We start from the raw sequence: 14,306 nt of genomic DNA, 5'->3' as shown, positions 1-14,306 counted from the left end.
TTCTTCTTCTAATTTATACCCTTTGACCAACCTCTCCCCATTCCCCCACCTTCCCACCCCACTGCTTACCACCCCACTACTCTGTTTCTGTGAGTTTGGCTTTTTTAGATTCCACAGGTATGCAATTCCATAATATTTGTCTTTCTCTGTCTGAGTCATTTGACTTAGCGTAATGGCCTTGAGATTCATCCATGTTGTTGCATATGGCAGGATTTCCTTCTTTCTCGTGGCTGAATAATATTCCACTGCATATGTATATATACCATATCTTCTTTATCCACTTATCTCTTGATGGACACTTAGGTTGTTTGCATGTCGTGGCTATTGTGAATAATGGTGCAATGAACATGGGGGTGCAGCTATATTTCCAGGATTCTGTTCTCATTTCCTTTGAACATATGCCCAGAAGTGGCATTACTTGATCATATGGTAGTTCTGTTTATAATTTTTTGAAGATCTTCAGTAACTCTATACTGTTTTCTATGGTGGCTGTACCAATTTACAGTCCCAGCAATAGGGCACGAGGGTTTTCGTTTTCTCCACATCTTTGCCTACACTTATCACTTGTCTTTTTGATAGTAGCCATTCTAACAGGTGTTAGGCAGTATCTCATTGTTGTTTTGACTAGCGTTTCCCTGATGGTTAGTGACATTTGTGAGTACCTGTTGGCCACTTGTATGCCACTTGTATGAGGTGTAATTGACATGTAACATTATATTAACTTTAGATGTACAACATAATGATTCACTACATGTCTATTCAGTTCCTCAGTCCATTTTTTTAAAAAAAATCAGGTTGTTTGGGGTTTTTTTTTTTTTTTGGTGTTTAGTTGTATGAGTTCCTTATATTTTGGATATTTTACCTCTTACAGACATGTAGTTTGCAAATATTTTCTTTCATTCAGTAGATTGTCTTTCAATTTAGTTGATTATTTGCTGTGCAGAAGCTTTTTAGTTTGATGTAGTCCCACTTGTCGGTTTTTGCTTTTGACTTTTGCCTCTTCTTTTGGTGTCATGTCCAAAAAAATTATTGCCAAGATCCACGTCAAGAGGCTTTTCTCCTTATTTTTTTTTCTAGTTCTACAGTCTTGACTCTTATATTTATTTATGTTTTATTTTTTTATGTTCATTTGTATTTGAGAGAGAGAGAGAGAATGTGTGAGAAGTGGAGGGACAGAGAGAGAGGGAGACAAAAACTCTGAAGCAGGCTTCAGGCTCTGTCTGAGCTGTCAGCACAGTGCCTGACGTGGGGCTCAAACTCACAAGCCGTGAGATCATGACCTGAACGAAAGTTGGATGCTTAAGTGACTGAGCCACCCAGGCACCCTGAGTCTTACATTTTAATCTTTAATTCTTTTTTTTTTAATGTTTATTTATTTTTGAGAGAAAGAGTTGGGGGGGGGGGCGTGGGGGAGAGAGAGGGAGAGAATGAGCAGAAGAGGGGCAGAGAGAAAGAGGGAGACATAGAGTCCAAAGCAGGCTCCAGGCTCTGAGCTGTCAGCACAGAGCCTGAAGTGGGGCTTGAACTCACAAGCTGTGAGATCGTGACCTGAGCCGAAGGTGGAAAGTTGACTGACTGAGCCACCTAGGCGCCCCAATCTTTAGTTTGTTTTGAGTTAATTTTTACGAGTGGTACACAGGAAGAGTCCAGTTCCAGTCTTCTCTGTATGTGGTTACCTAGTTTTCCCTAAACTTATTTTATTGAAAAGACTCTCCTTTCCCCAAAGGGTACTCTTGGTTCAAATACCAGCTGCCTGCATATGTCCTATCAGCCACTCCTGAGGAACTAAATCAGGTGGTCAAACATATTCATCTACTCAGCTGTTCACTCACTCATTCTTTCACTCCACCATGATACTCTCATAACCTGTTATGTACTAGCCAGTGTGTCAGGCGCTGGGGACAGAGTAGAAAAAAAACCTGAGATCTCCCATAGGACTTAGAGGAAAGTGCAGGGTAACATACAATAGAGAAATTAACAGGGTGCCTGGGTGGTTCAGTCAGCTAAGCATCAGACTTTGGCTCAGATCATGAACTCACAGTTCATAGTTCTAGCCCCCGCTACGGGTGAGCCCCGCTTCTCTCTCTCTCTCTCTCTCTCTCTCTGCCCCTCATTCTCTCCCTTGCTCACTTGTGCCCCCCCCCAAAACAAACAAACAAACCGGTAGAGAAATAAACAAGATAATTTACAATAATAGTAAGCACTGTGAATAAAACAAAACAGCGTAACATAACGGGACCAACATTAGACCCGATGCCACAGAAGGGCTCCTTGAAGAAGATACATTTGAGCTGAGACTTCCAGGCCCAGCTACATAAGCAGAACTGAGGTGGTTTTAGGCTCCCCTTCTTTCTCCTAAAACCCGCTTAGTGGTATCTGAAACTCCACTCCCCCAACTGAAGGAAACAGCTTTCAAGTGCGAAAGCACAGTAGAGTTCCATTTTAGTGTGAATGGGTTTTGTCTGAATCATCACTGGCCAATGCATCCATCAGTGTGAATGACTGGTGGTCATACCCTACTGTGCCTGGCCAGGCCGGGGCAGGAGCGGAGTGACAGAACCTGTATGAATGCTGGCTGGAGTAGAGCTCATTAGGGGGCTCTGCACTCAGAACCTTGCCAGGGATGCAGGGAGCCATACGCAGTCCTCTGAGTGAGAGAGAAAGTGGAGAGAATTTGGGGGAGGAGATTTCTCTCCCGAGGAGAAAAAGGCCCCCAAAGTCTTGGCAAGAGAGGAACAGCCTTACAATTCTCCATCCCTTTAATGTTTTGTTTTTTCCTACCCTTAGGTAGCTTTGCTTTCACGGTTTACACAGAAATTTTGTTTGCTTCTTTGCTTTTACTATGTTTAGTTCCCAGGGATCTGTTTATTAAGACCTTACTGCCCTTATTTTCTACCCCACACAGCCGGGCGCTTAGTAAATGCTCAATAAATGCATGCCACTTGATTGCTTTCCTTGGTAATTATGTTCTAGAAATAGCAGTAGTATATTACTGAGCTGCCTTATTATCTCCTTCCCTACCGTGGGCTTTTATGCCTCACAAATATTTATGGCTAACCAAAGAAAAGGAGAATCTCATGCCTTTTTTTTGGTTTGTTTTCTCTAAGTGTATTTTTAAAGTCTCTTTAAATGTACAAGAGTAAAAGAAGACACTTGACTGAAGGGTTTTGCGTGGAAGATGGGAAGAGAATCCTTTGCTCAGGGTCTCATTCACTGTCCATGGTTTTGTGACCTAAACTGTGGGAGGAAAGAGCTGCAGTTGATGCCTTAGTCAACCGCTAAGGAGAGACCAAGATTGGGATGGAGAATTCCCGCCTCCTCTCCAAATCCTTGCTAGCTTGGGTAAGGAGGCCTCCTATGTATTTATGAGACAAAAGGCATTTTGAAAGTCTGAGCCTTTCCCGAGACGGGATGTGTCTGATGTTTTAGCCTGGCCATTCTGGGAAACACGGACCATTTTTACGTGCCGAGGAAAATGTTCAACATATTATTCATTCTTAACTGTTGTCAGTGAAGTATCACAGAGCCTCTGTCTCTAATGAGATCCTTTCCCAACCACCCCGCAATACATGTCGTGTTATCTTTTGCTTTGGAAAAACTGTTTTTAGGACATCATAGTAAGCAGCCAGAGCCAAGCTAGCATAGGTGATGACAGGATGAAGTCTGGAGCCAGGCCCTGTGGCTTTGAATCCCAGTGCTACCACCTACTGGCTGTGGGACCAAGAGTAAGTCCATTGGCGTCCCTGAGACTCCCTTTCTCGTCTATATAATGGGGCCAAGAAGAGAGCCTGCCTCATTAGGGATTTTGTGAGGATGAAATGAGAAGATGTGAGTGGAGCGCTCGCTCCAGGATCTGACACGCAGGAAGCCGTCTGTGAACATCAGCCACGATTCGATCGTTACCGCTCCACTGCTGATGATATATTTCTAGAAAGAGGATTGTGTTTCCTCTTTCCTTTCTAAAACACAAGAGAGTCACTGAACACTAACCACCATGGCTGAAGGGCAATTTAGGAATGAAAAAATCTCTAGACCTCATCGTTCGAAAGCTCTGTGTTTTATCACAGTATTCTAAAACCACTTTAAAACCATTCAGCGTTTCCATGGTAGTGTCATGTACAGTATTTTAAAAAGCAGAGAGTTATCAGCTGGGGGATTAGGTTACATTCTGTACATGTAATGTACAGAGAGAAACTCTATTCTTTTTTAGGGGTTTGGTTCTGTTCCTGGCTTATACATCAATTTCCTCTTCCTGTTCAAACCCAGACGGTTCACATTCCTGCACAACTTTATGGTTATTGGTGTTTCTGTGGAAACAACCACCTAGGAAGTGGCATTTCCCAGGCTACGAGCCTCACATTAAGTTTTCTTGGCAAGATGAGAGAAGGGTGTTTCAGATCCATAAAACCCATAATTTTAGCATGATTGTCAGATAATAAGGATAATAATAGAGTTGTAGAGCTTTAGAACTAGAAGAACATTAGATCCCATCGAGGCCAACCCCCTCATTTTACAGATGAGTAAGTACCTTATGCTGAAACCATGTCTGACAGTCCTAAAAGGGTTTCCACACAGATTATGTCATTTGTCTTCCCAACGCCTCCTTAGATAGTCAGTAAGTAGGTATTACTTATCTCCACTTTGTAGATGAAGAAACCGAGGCCTAAGCCATGAAAGAAAGCAATCAATGGGCACATCTACAACTCAACACTTTGACTGTCTTGTCAGCGCCCTGCCCATCGCGGCCTGACGCCTCTCAGGACCCTGTATGTCTATTGGAACCATCTAGACTTCAGTTTTCCCAGACTTGATACTTTTGGACTTTGAAGCCCTGTCGTATGCAGAACAAACTCTAAGGCCGTCAACATGATGCATGAGGCCCTCACCCCTGTCCTTTGCCCCTCTCTTCAGCCTCATGCCTTGCCATGCCGGGTTTCTACTTTTTGCTGTAACAACTCGAAAAGCAGTTACCACTGCTTGGAACAACTTTCCAATTTACTTTTTTTCACCCTAACTTTTTTTTAAGAATGAGCCTGAGATGCTCATCATTTTTCTCGAAAACCTACCCTAGCCGTTGCTCTAGAAAAGGTGGGTCTATACACTGCATGAATTTACCCAAACCTGATTTGACCAGAGATGGCCTTGAAATCTGGAGAGAGGAAAATGAAGAGCTGTGTAGATCTGAGAACAGATAAGAATCTGGAGAGACTGAGGAAAATACAGAAAGAAGTTCACGCTGTTCCCGATAACTTTTATATCACCTGGTTCCAAATCCTTAGCTTCCATGAGATACTCCTGTATGATCCACAGATTCTCCCTTTGGCAGTGGTGTTCTGGTAAACCAGCCCCCTAAAAACAAACAAAAACAAACAAAGAAACAAACAACAAAGCCCTGATTTTTAGTGTTTGCCAATTCCTAGGGTGTAAATACTCCCACTGTGGCCTATTTCAAGCTATCATGAGGTTACCAAATGCAGAGCTGGGGAGACATGCACATACATTTGCCCTTCGTGGGCTCGTATGAACTGGCTGTACCTCATCACTGCATTGGGCTTAGGCTAAGTGAACGTTTCCTGTTCTTTGCATCCAAATCCTGTACTATATTAAATTAAGACACTGTTGATTGGCTACTTTATGTCTCACAATAAAGGGAAAAATACTACTTTTAAACTATACCATAATGCTTTAAGGCCAGTCCTCTGCCACTCCCGCTAGCCACTGCTCCTTTGACACTTTCTCGCCTGGGCTTAGCAACTATTCCTCCTGGTAGCTGTGTTGCTAAGTGTGTGGTAGGCAATTCTTTCTTCGGTATCTTAGCAACAAAATGTAACACAGCTTCATTTACTTGTGGGTGTCTTCTTGAATCTAGGAAAATACTTGCTGCTTTGTGAGCAAACACAGAGCTGCAGACATTCTTCTAATGATGAAGATCTGCTTTCTTAATATCAGAGTCTGGGCTTTCACTCTGCTCCCCTACTTTTCTGTGTAGACAATACCTTTCGGCTGTAACATGAAATCCTATGTAATTTCTTGAAGACATTTTATTTTATTTTTAAATTTGTTTAATATTTATTAATTTTTGAGAGGCAGAGAGAGACAGAGCGTGAGCGGGGGGAGGGGCAGAGAGAGAGGGAGACACAGAATCCGAAGCAGCTTCCAGGCTCTGAGCTGTCAGCACAGAACTCGATGCGGGACTCGAAACCACGAACCGGGAGATCATGACCTGAGCCAAAGTCAGATGGGTAACAGACTGAGCCACCCAGGCGCCCCTCTTGAAGACATTTTGAACAGCAGTTAAACTCCACATTAAATGTTGAAAATAACTCAAATGAACCGATGTCAAAATGAGCAAGTTTCTTCCTGTGGGTGTGATGACAATGTCATTGTAGCTTGCCTGGCCCATAGCTACTATGTCTCCACCAGCTACTATGTCTCCACGGATTATAAGAAGAATCCTAGTTTCAGAGATGTTACAATGTAGAGAAGAGTGCATTTTAGAAGCAGTGAAATTAATCTCGTAACACAGAAAGTAATTTGACTCAGCTACTACCACCTCAGTCTTTCCTAGTTATCTTTCGCTCCTTCTTCAGAGTTGGGCTGAGCACCCCACCTGGTGCTCCCATAGCATGCTGCGTATATCATCACGATGTCACTGAATGCAGAGTTGGGAAGATGGGTGGTGTCCTAATCGTCTGTTTACCCAAGGAATGTTATCTTTGATAACTCTTTGGGTCCACAGAACATTGCACACTGTCTGGCACATAGTAGGTCCTCAGTAAATGCTTAATGATTGATTTGTGAGTCCTAGGAGAGAGTTTATCTTTCAGGCCAGCAGTGTGCAAAGTTCTGAGTGGGATAAACCCTGTCTGTCCCAGGTCCTCTCCTGCAGCAAACCACTCTCTGACCATCCCCCTGAATCATATCAAAATGTCAGAATGCACTGTCCCTCTTGCTTGCATTCTTCCTCATGCCCTTGATATGGGGAAACCAAGTCATATTAAAATTCTACTGAGTATAATGGTATCATGTTTATTCACCCCAGATATGTCATGCCTTTTTCTAAGGAGGTGGGAAGGGGCTAACTCACAGAAGAGGATCTTGATAAGAATTCTGGGCTGATTTGAGGACATTTTTGAGCCAGACTGCTTTTCCCTAAAGTCATACCACTTAAATGATTGCCCAAGTTCACTTTCTATCCTAATTTGGGGCCATGACGTATTAATTTAAATGGTCTGTATCATCTTTCCAATCACCCCCTTTGGAGGTCTTCTTGCCATATTTATGGGATTAGCTTGGGCAAGGGACCAGCATAGGTGACCCACCCCAACCTGTAGGGGAGGCAGGACCACTTGCTCTGAACTAACTTAACTGTGTTTTATTATCTCCCAGCCAAGAGTCACAAAACCCAACTCACGTCATTGCGATATCCTGTTTCCTTAAATGAGAGAAATCCTCAACCTCTTCCAGATCATCTTAATTCCTGCTCTTCTTCGTGAGTGCCTCTCATCTTCCCCTCTATTTCCAAAACTTCCAAAAATAAGTCCCTTCAGATATTTGGTTTTCTCACAATACTCTTCTCTCCATGCACCGCTTTACCATCCACGGTCTATCCCAACCTAGGAAAGTCGAAGAAAGAAGCACTCGTGATAGATGCCAATCAAATAAACAAACAGCAGTAATTCAGAAACTTACAATACAGTTTTCCCAGTTTTGGAGTCTCACACACTGGGATACTGGAAAGATATCAAAGGATGAGAAAGTGGGACCCCGTCCAACTCGAGGCACCTGAGATTTAATGCTCAGACAGAGGTGGGTGGGGGGACTGCTCCCCTGTTTCAAAAAGGCAAAACGCAGTCTCTAGTAACACTTCTTCTGTATGGAGACTCTGTGGATCAAAAACCTCAAGAATGAAACACTTAATTACAACCAAACACGGACTGAACAAAGGAATGAGAACGGTTTTATGTGAATCCTGCCCACAAAGGAAGGCAGCTTCTTCCAAATTTTGTAAGAGATCAGTGACAAGCGGGAATTGTTTATTTCTGGGCGCAGTGAGCAATCAATTTAAAGAGCCGTCCCCACGTATGTTTTCATAGCAAATAGGGACAGGCTCACCGCCCCGGTGAGCTTTGGGGCTGCCGAATAGTCTTGGAGCTTTTGTATGGACTTAATTTCATGACTGCGGAAAAACTGTTTCAGCCATTTCCCTAACTTTAATAGTTTCCATCCGTAAGCTCGAAAAGGAAGGTAAAAATAACGAATGGATGTGATGAGGGGGTTGCTCCTGAGTCTCTGTCAGCGCAGAGTCGTGCCAAGGACACGGCCCCAGGGAGGGGTGCGTGGCCCCTCGTCGTCTCTCACCGGGAGCCTCTTTGGTTAACGGCTTCTCTTGGCCATCGTCTCTTCCAGACGCATGTGGCCAAATGATGCACTTGGCAGGAGATTGTCAGGAAAAGGGTATTCCTGGGGTGGAGGCTCTGAGTCGCAGACTGGGCAGCCAGTAGAGACAGCACAGTAGATTCAAACAGGCTAACTGTTTCAGCGCAGAGGCGGCCTCAACGGCCATGTGGCTGGGCTGACTCCTGAGGAGTCCTATCCCTCTGCGTCCATGCTCACTCGGGCTCCCGGGGCCCCCACCAGTCTCTCTGCATCCTCTCCTCCCTGCACTCACCTCTCCTGCCCAACCACCGAAGCTGAAGTCATCTCTGAACGCCACCAAGCAATTTCCTGCTTCAGACATTTCAGTAGTTCCCATCACACCCAGAATCACGCTCAGACTCCTTATCTCAGCCTGCAAGGCCCTGTAACATCTGGCCACTCACTTCCCCTGCACATCACCTCACACGGTCTCTTCCTAGTTCCCTGGGCTCTCGCCAGTGGCCTCTGTCTCTTCCTTGAGCGTGCCACACCTTCCCCCCTCAGGGCCTGGGCACTCGCTGTTCCCTCTGTCTGGACTAGCACTGCCCATGTCTCCCCATTGTCATCCCTCTGGTCTCAGCGCCCGCGGGCCCCCCCCCCCCCGCCGCCATGGCCCTGCCCAGACCACCCAGTCAGAGGTGGCAACCCTTTCCCAGTCATTCTCTGCCAGGTTTGCAAGTCTTTCTTTTATTTATTTTTCCCTGTTTATTGTTCCATTTTTCCTACCAGAACGTCAGGTCGTGAGGAGAGGGATTTTTATTTTGAACAGCGTAGCGTCCTTAGCACGGAGCTGGCACGTAGTAGGAAGTCCATAAATACTTGTTGAGCAACCGAGTCCCTTAAGTTATTTGGCCCTTTGTCTTTCAGGCCCCAGCAAAGCTCGCTCCCTCTCTTTCAGGATCTGACTCTAAATCTTGGAGGCTCCTCCTGCTCCTAGAACCATTATTCATCACTCCCTTCTGCATTTGGACGAGTTTTTTGTTTGTTTGCTTGTTGGTTTGTTTTTTGAAAGGAGTGTGTTTTAACCAGGGTCTAGTACATTACGAGAACTTCAAGTGTCAAGCGAGAAATGTGAACCAATGGAAAATGTTACTGCCATGGAGGGCTGCCCTTTTGTAAATCCAGTTGTGGTGTCCGTATGGCACTGTTCAGCCAAGTCACTAGCAGCGACATGTATCCTGGATCTCTCTCCACTGTGTGTTTCAGATAATTGACTCCAAGTGTGGCTCAAGCTCACTCTTCTTTTTCTGGCTTCTCTTGTGGTTCTTAAGACAGGATGTTACATAAACCTAGGATTCGAAAATACGTTCTTCTGATACTTATTATTAGAAACACTAAGGTCTAGGAATATAGTTCACCTTAAGAGGAATTTCAATTGCTTTTACATGCATTATGCGATTGCAGTCATCAAACGTGAGACTCTGCCCTCCTCAGTGTGCCTATATTCACAGTTTGCAAAACACATTTGAATTATCGATCTTGCTTGAACTTCACAACCCGTGGAGCTGTCAGTGAAGAAATGACCCCCGTATTACAGAGGGGGAAACCAGTTCAGGGTGGTTGGGAATCCCAAACTGTGTCCCAATTGACCAGATGTCCCAAAGCCCTTGCCTCATCACCATCACAATGTTGTTTTCATTGTGAAATTGAGTAACTCTGTAAAACAGGATCAAAAGGCTTGATTGCACGGAGTTACATATGTATGAGTACAGTTCACAACCTGCTGAAGACTCAAGTGCTTTTTCAGGAAAGGTTTCTGAGGTTTCCCTCACGAAGATCTCTGTTATTTTTTCTCTGGTGCGGATTCCCCCAGACATGGAGGGTCCAAAACAGTTTTTGATACTCTTTAGATCACTAGCATTTTGATGTGGAGTTTATTAGATTCCAGTCAAAAGCAGTGGAACCTATCCAGTTCACCTGAAACAGGAACAGATTTGTTTTCTTCCATAGGTTTCAAAGTGTTGACAAAAGCACAAAGCCCCCTCCTTTAATACCACCTCAGTGACCCAAGGATAACTTGCACATGGGGTCTGAGCGTGTGTTACGTAGGTTTACACTTGGGAAAAGTGTCTGTGAAAATTACACAGAGTATAAATTAAGTTGTATCTCAAGGTCATTCTCAAAGCCTTCTGTTTCAATGCAGTTGGAAGCACAAAACATCACTTAAAATAAATGAGCTACAGCTATGGGCAGGCAATCTTTCCTCTAACTCATGGTTTATTATCATGGTGTTTCAAGTGGAGGGGTTATTAGGCTTGTCCAATTCAAAAGACCGCCCTATACCTTTGGCAGAAAGATACAAGGGATGATATTTTCCTTTTTAAAGAAACATTTTGTACAGATGTACAATATGAGCCTAGATACAGGAAAGTAACCTATTTCCTTCCAGAAGAAAACAGGATATGTATTTAGTACCTGATCACTTCCCTTTTGTTGCAGGTCCCAAAAGCTACTATTTAGTGTAAGAACTCACTAATAATTATGATGTATGATGTATCTTTTTTAAAAATCAGTTTACAAAGTTCTTCATACTATTTTCTTTTATTCTCCCACCAACTCTGTGAATATCATTATCTTTGCTGACAACTGAGGAGACCAAGACCCAGAGCAATCAAGTGGCTTCTTCCAGGCCACCCAGAGTATCAATAACAGAGGAACTAAAACCATGATTTCAGACTCCACAATACCTGCTTTCCACCACTGCCATGCTTTGTGAGAGCATTTTAGTAGAGTTTTCTGAAATGTTCAAGTTAGAGGAAGAGAAAATGCTAATTACATATTACTTTTGAGCCCTAATCACCACTAAATTCCTGGTATCAAATTTCTAATTGGCTTGTTAATGAATTGACCAAGATAATCCTCCTACTAGATAATAAGCTACTCAATAATTGGAAGTTAGCTGCTGTTATCTCAAGGATGTGTGAAACCTAAGCCTGGCCATTCTAGGGGGAAAAAGGAAGCTGATCTGATAGTTGTGAGGTTTTCCTTGCCCCTGATCCCACCCCGCCCCATTTGAACAGATGCGCTCTGGAACAGCGTGGCCATTGTTACAACCTGATGGTACAGAATTTGGTCCTTGGATATCAGAAGATAAATTATGTTAGCTTGAGAGTCATCTTGGCCCTGTTTAAATGCCTCCCTTTCTGGGTCCCATTTTCAGAGTCAAGAACAAACTAACTTGTTCATACTTAACAGATGAACCGAGTTGATAAGAAATAAAAAGGAGGCTGATGCCAGCCTCTTGGGTGTGTGACTTGGGTAGTGGCCCAGGATCCCCAAGCTTTTGGTGAATCCTTTGTGGTTGCCATCTTGAAATTCTTAAGGTTTGAACAAGGGGTTCTTCTTTCTCACTTTGTGTTTGTCCCTCAAATTAAGCAGCTGGTCCCACTTGGTACTGCAGGATATTAGCCTCAGAGATAGTGATCCTGCCAGATTAGAGTGCTGCCAAGGTTTTAGGTCTCCCCCAAAACTTGGAGATAGGCCAACCTACTCCTGACAGATCCAAAAAAGTGTAGGGTCAGGACAACGCAGGGGCCACAGAACCTCTAGTCCTCAGCAAAGGCAGAAGGCACTGCCCAGCCCCTGGCAGAAGGTTCCAGCTTAGTTGAAGCCAATGAGGTGGGTGCCTGGTGCTCCTACCCAAATGTGAGAGAAATATGAAGTGCCTCCAGGAATATAATACTAGTCTCATTTGGGACCTTCTTCCCACATACCTACTTAACCTACTTAAGGGAGTGTTGGCATGGTCATATGGGAAGCATGTTCAATATCCAATAGGCTACAATCTTTTGGAACTTTTAAAAAACTTTTATTTTAGAAAGAATTTTGATTTTTTTAATCCTAACATTTTTATTTAGTATAAAACAATATTCATTGAGAAACACATTTCATTACTGATGAGCAGAAAGAAATTTTAAAATCCCCCATGGTCTCACTCACAAGAGGTGATCATTATTAACATTTTTAAAAATTTAGTTTGGGGGGGGGGGTTGGAGCAGAGAGAGAGGGAGAGAGAGAATTCCAAGCAGGCTCCATGCTGTCAGCGCAGAGCCTGACATGGGGCTTGAACTCACGAAACTGTGAGATCATGACCTGAATGGAAATCAAGAGTCAGACACTTAACCGACTGAGCCACCCAGGCACCGCCATTATTTATTTATTTATTTTAATTAATTAATTAATTAATTAATTAAAATTTGTATCCAAGTTAGTTAGCATATAGTGCAATAATGATTTCAGGACTAGAATCCAGTGATTCATCCCCCACACGTAAAACCCAGTGCTCCTCCCAACAAGTGTCCTCTTGAATGCCCCTTTCCTATGTAGCCCATCCCTCTATCCACAACCCCTCCAGCAACCTTCAGTTTGTTCTCTATATTTCAGAGTCTCTTACGTTTTGTCCCCCTTCCTGTTTTTATATTATTTTTGCTTCCCTTCCTTTATATTCATCTGTATCTTTAATTCCACATATAAGTGAAGTCATATGATATTTGTCTTTCTCTGACTAATTTTGCTTAACATAATACCCTCTAGTTCCATCCACGTTGTTGCAAATGGTAAGATTTCATTCTTTTTGATTGCCAAGTAATACTCCATTGTGTGTGCATATATGTGTGTGTATATATATGTATATGTGTGTATATATGTATGTGTATGTATGTGTATGTATATATATGTATATGCATATATGTATATATATGAATGTGTGTGTGTGTATATATATATATATATATATATGACATCTTTATCTGTTTATCTGCACCAGTTTGCATTTTCACCAGCAATGCAAAAGGGTTCCTCTTTCTCTGCATCCTTGCCAACATCTGATGTTTCCTGAGTTGTTAATTTTAGCCATTCTGACCAAGTACCCCATTATTAATGTTTTAACATATACATATATATATACATACACACATAGTTATTTTTATTTTCATTTAATATTTTGAGAATACAATCCCATGCCATTAGATATTCCACCACTGTATCACAATAAATCTACCATGATTGCAATCACATTTATAGTTTACTGAACTAACCTCTCGCTTGATATTTAATTTTCATTTCTTGCTACTTTACACAGTTCTGTCATGAACAGGTGTGTAGCTAAATTTTTGCAATCACCCAAGTCTACTGTTTTAGAATAGTTTTCTGGAAGTGAGTTATCTGAGTAAAAGATATGAACATATCAGGGCGCCTGGTGGCTCAGTCGGTTAGGTGTCCGACTTCAGTTCAGGTCACGATCTCCCGGTTTGTGAGTTTGAGCCCCGCGTCAGGCTCTGTGCTGACAGCTCAGAGCATGGAGCCTGTTTCAGATTCTGTATCTCTCTCTCTCTCTGCCCCTCCCCTGCTCATGTTCTGTCTCTCTCTCTCTCAAAAATAAACTTAAAAAAATTAATAAAGATATGAACATATTGAAAGATGCTTGTCTAATTTCCTTGCAGGACTGTTGTACCAATCTCCATTCCCATCAGCAGTATATGTGAACTTGGGAAGTGTTTTTAGAGTCCTATAGAGCCTGGGTTTTGTGACTGGGTGGGAGGTAGTGATTCACACCCAGAAGAGGCTCCTTCTGGACTCTCATGGAATTTCTAGAATTTGCAAAGGGTCAATAGAACGGAGGTGTACATGGCAGTCATTTTATGATTTGTAGTCTAGGCAACTAGTGTGGGGTGAAAATTATCCTAAAGAGATTACTGCCAAGAGGTTGCTCAGATATTTTATTTGCCTATAATTGCACCTTCTACTTATGTGTAACAGCGCGATCACATGGTGCTGAATCAAAGATTTATAAAAATTGCACTAAACCCATGTCCTGTAATTTGAAAAACAAAACACAACAAAACGAGCCTTTGTGGGTTTTTTTGTTATTGTTGTTCTTTACTCAATCG

The 14,306-nt window shown here is 42.9% G+C and overlaps 1 long non-coding RNA gene across 1 annotated transcript; it reads right to left on the bottom strand.

Annotated features, from left to right (window-relative positions):
• Nucleotides 1-2,164: 2,164 nt before the first annotated feature.
• Nucleotides 2,165-8,936, bottom strand: LOC121043355 (uncharacterized). The gene is made up of 3 exons (XR_005796813.1): nucleotides 8,672-8,936; nucleotides 7,415-7,616; nucleotides 2,165-5,349 (listed from the first exon to the last, which is right to left on the bottom strand). It is a non-coding gene; the product is annotated as an uncharacterized LOC121043355 (long non-coding RNA).
• Between the last annotated feature and the right edge of the window lie 5,370 nt (nucleotides 8,937-14,306).

Source organism: Herpailurus yagouaroundi, unplaced genomic scaffold (assembly GCF_014898765.1).
Source record: "Herpailurus yagouaroundi ecotype Mexico unplaced genomic scaffold, PumYag 29, whole genome shotgun sequence".
In the NCBI taxonomy this organism is placed as follows: Eukaryota; Metazoa; Chordata; class Mammalia; order Carnivora; family Felidae; genus Herpailurus; species Herpailurus yagouaroundi.
Note: the sequence above shows the minus strand (reverse complement) of the source record. Positions and strands in the feature narration are given on the sequence as shown.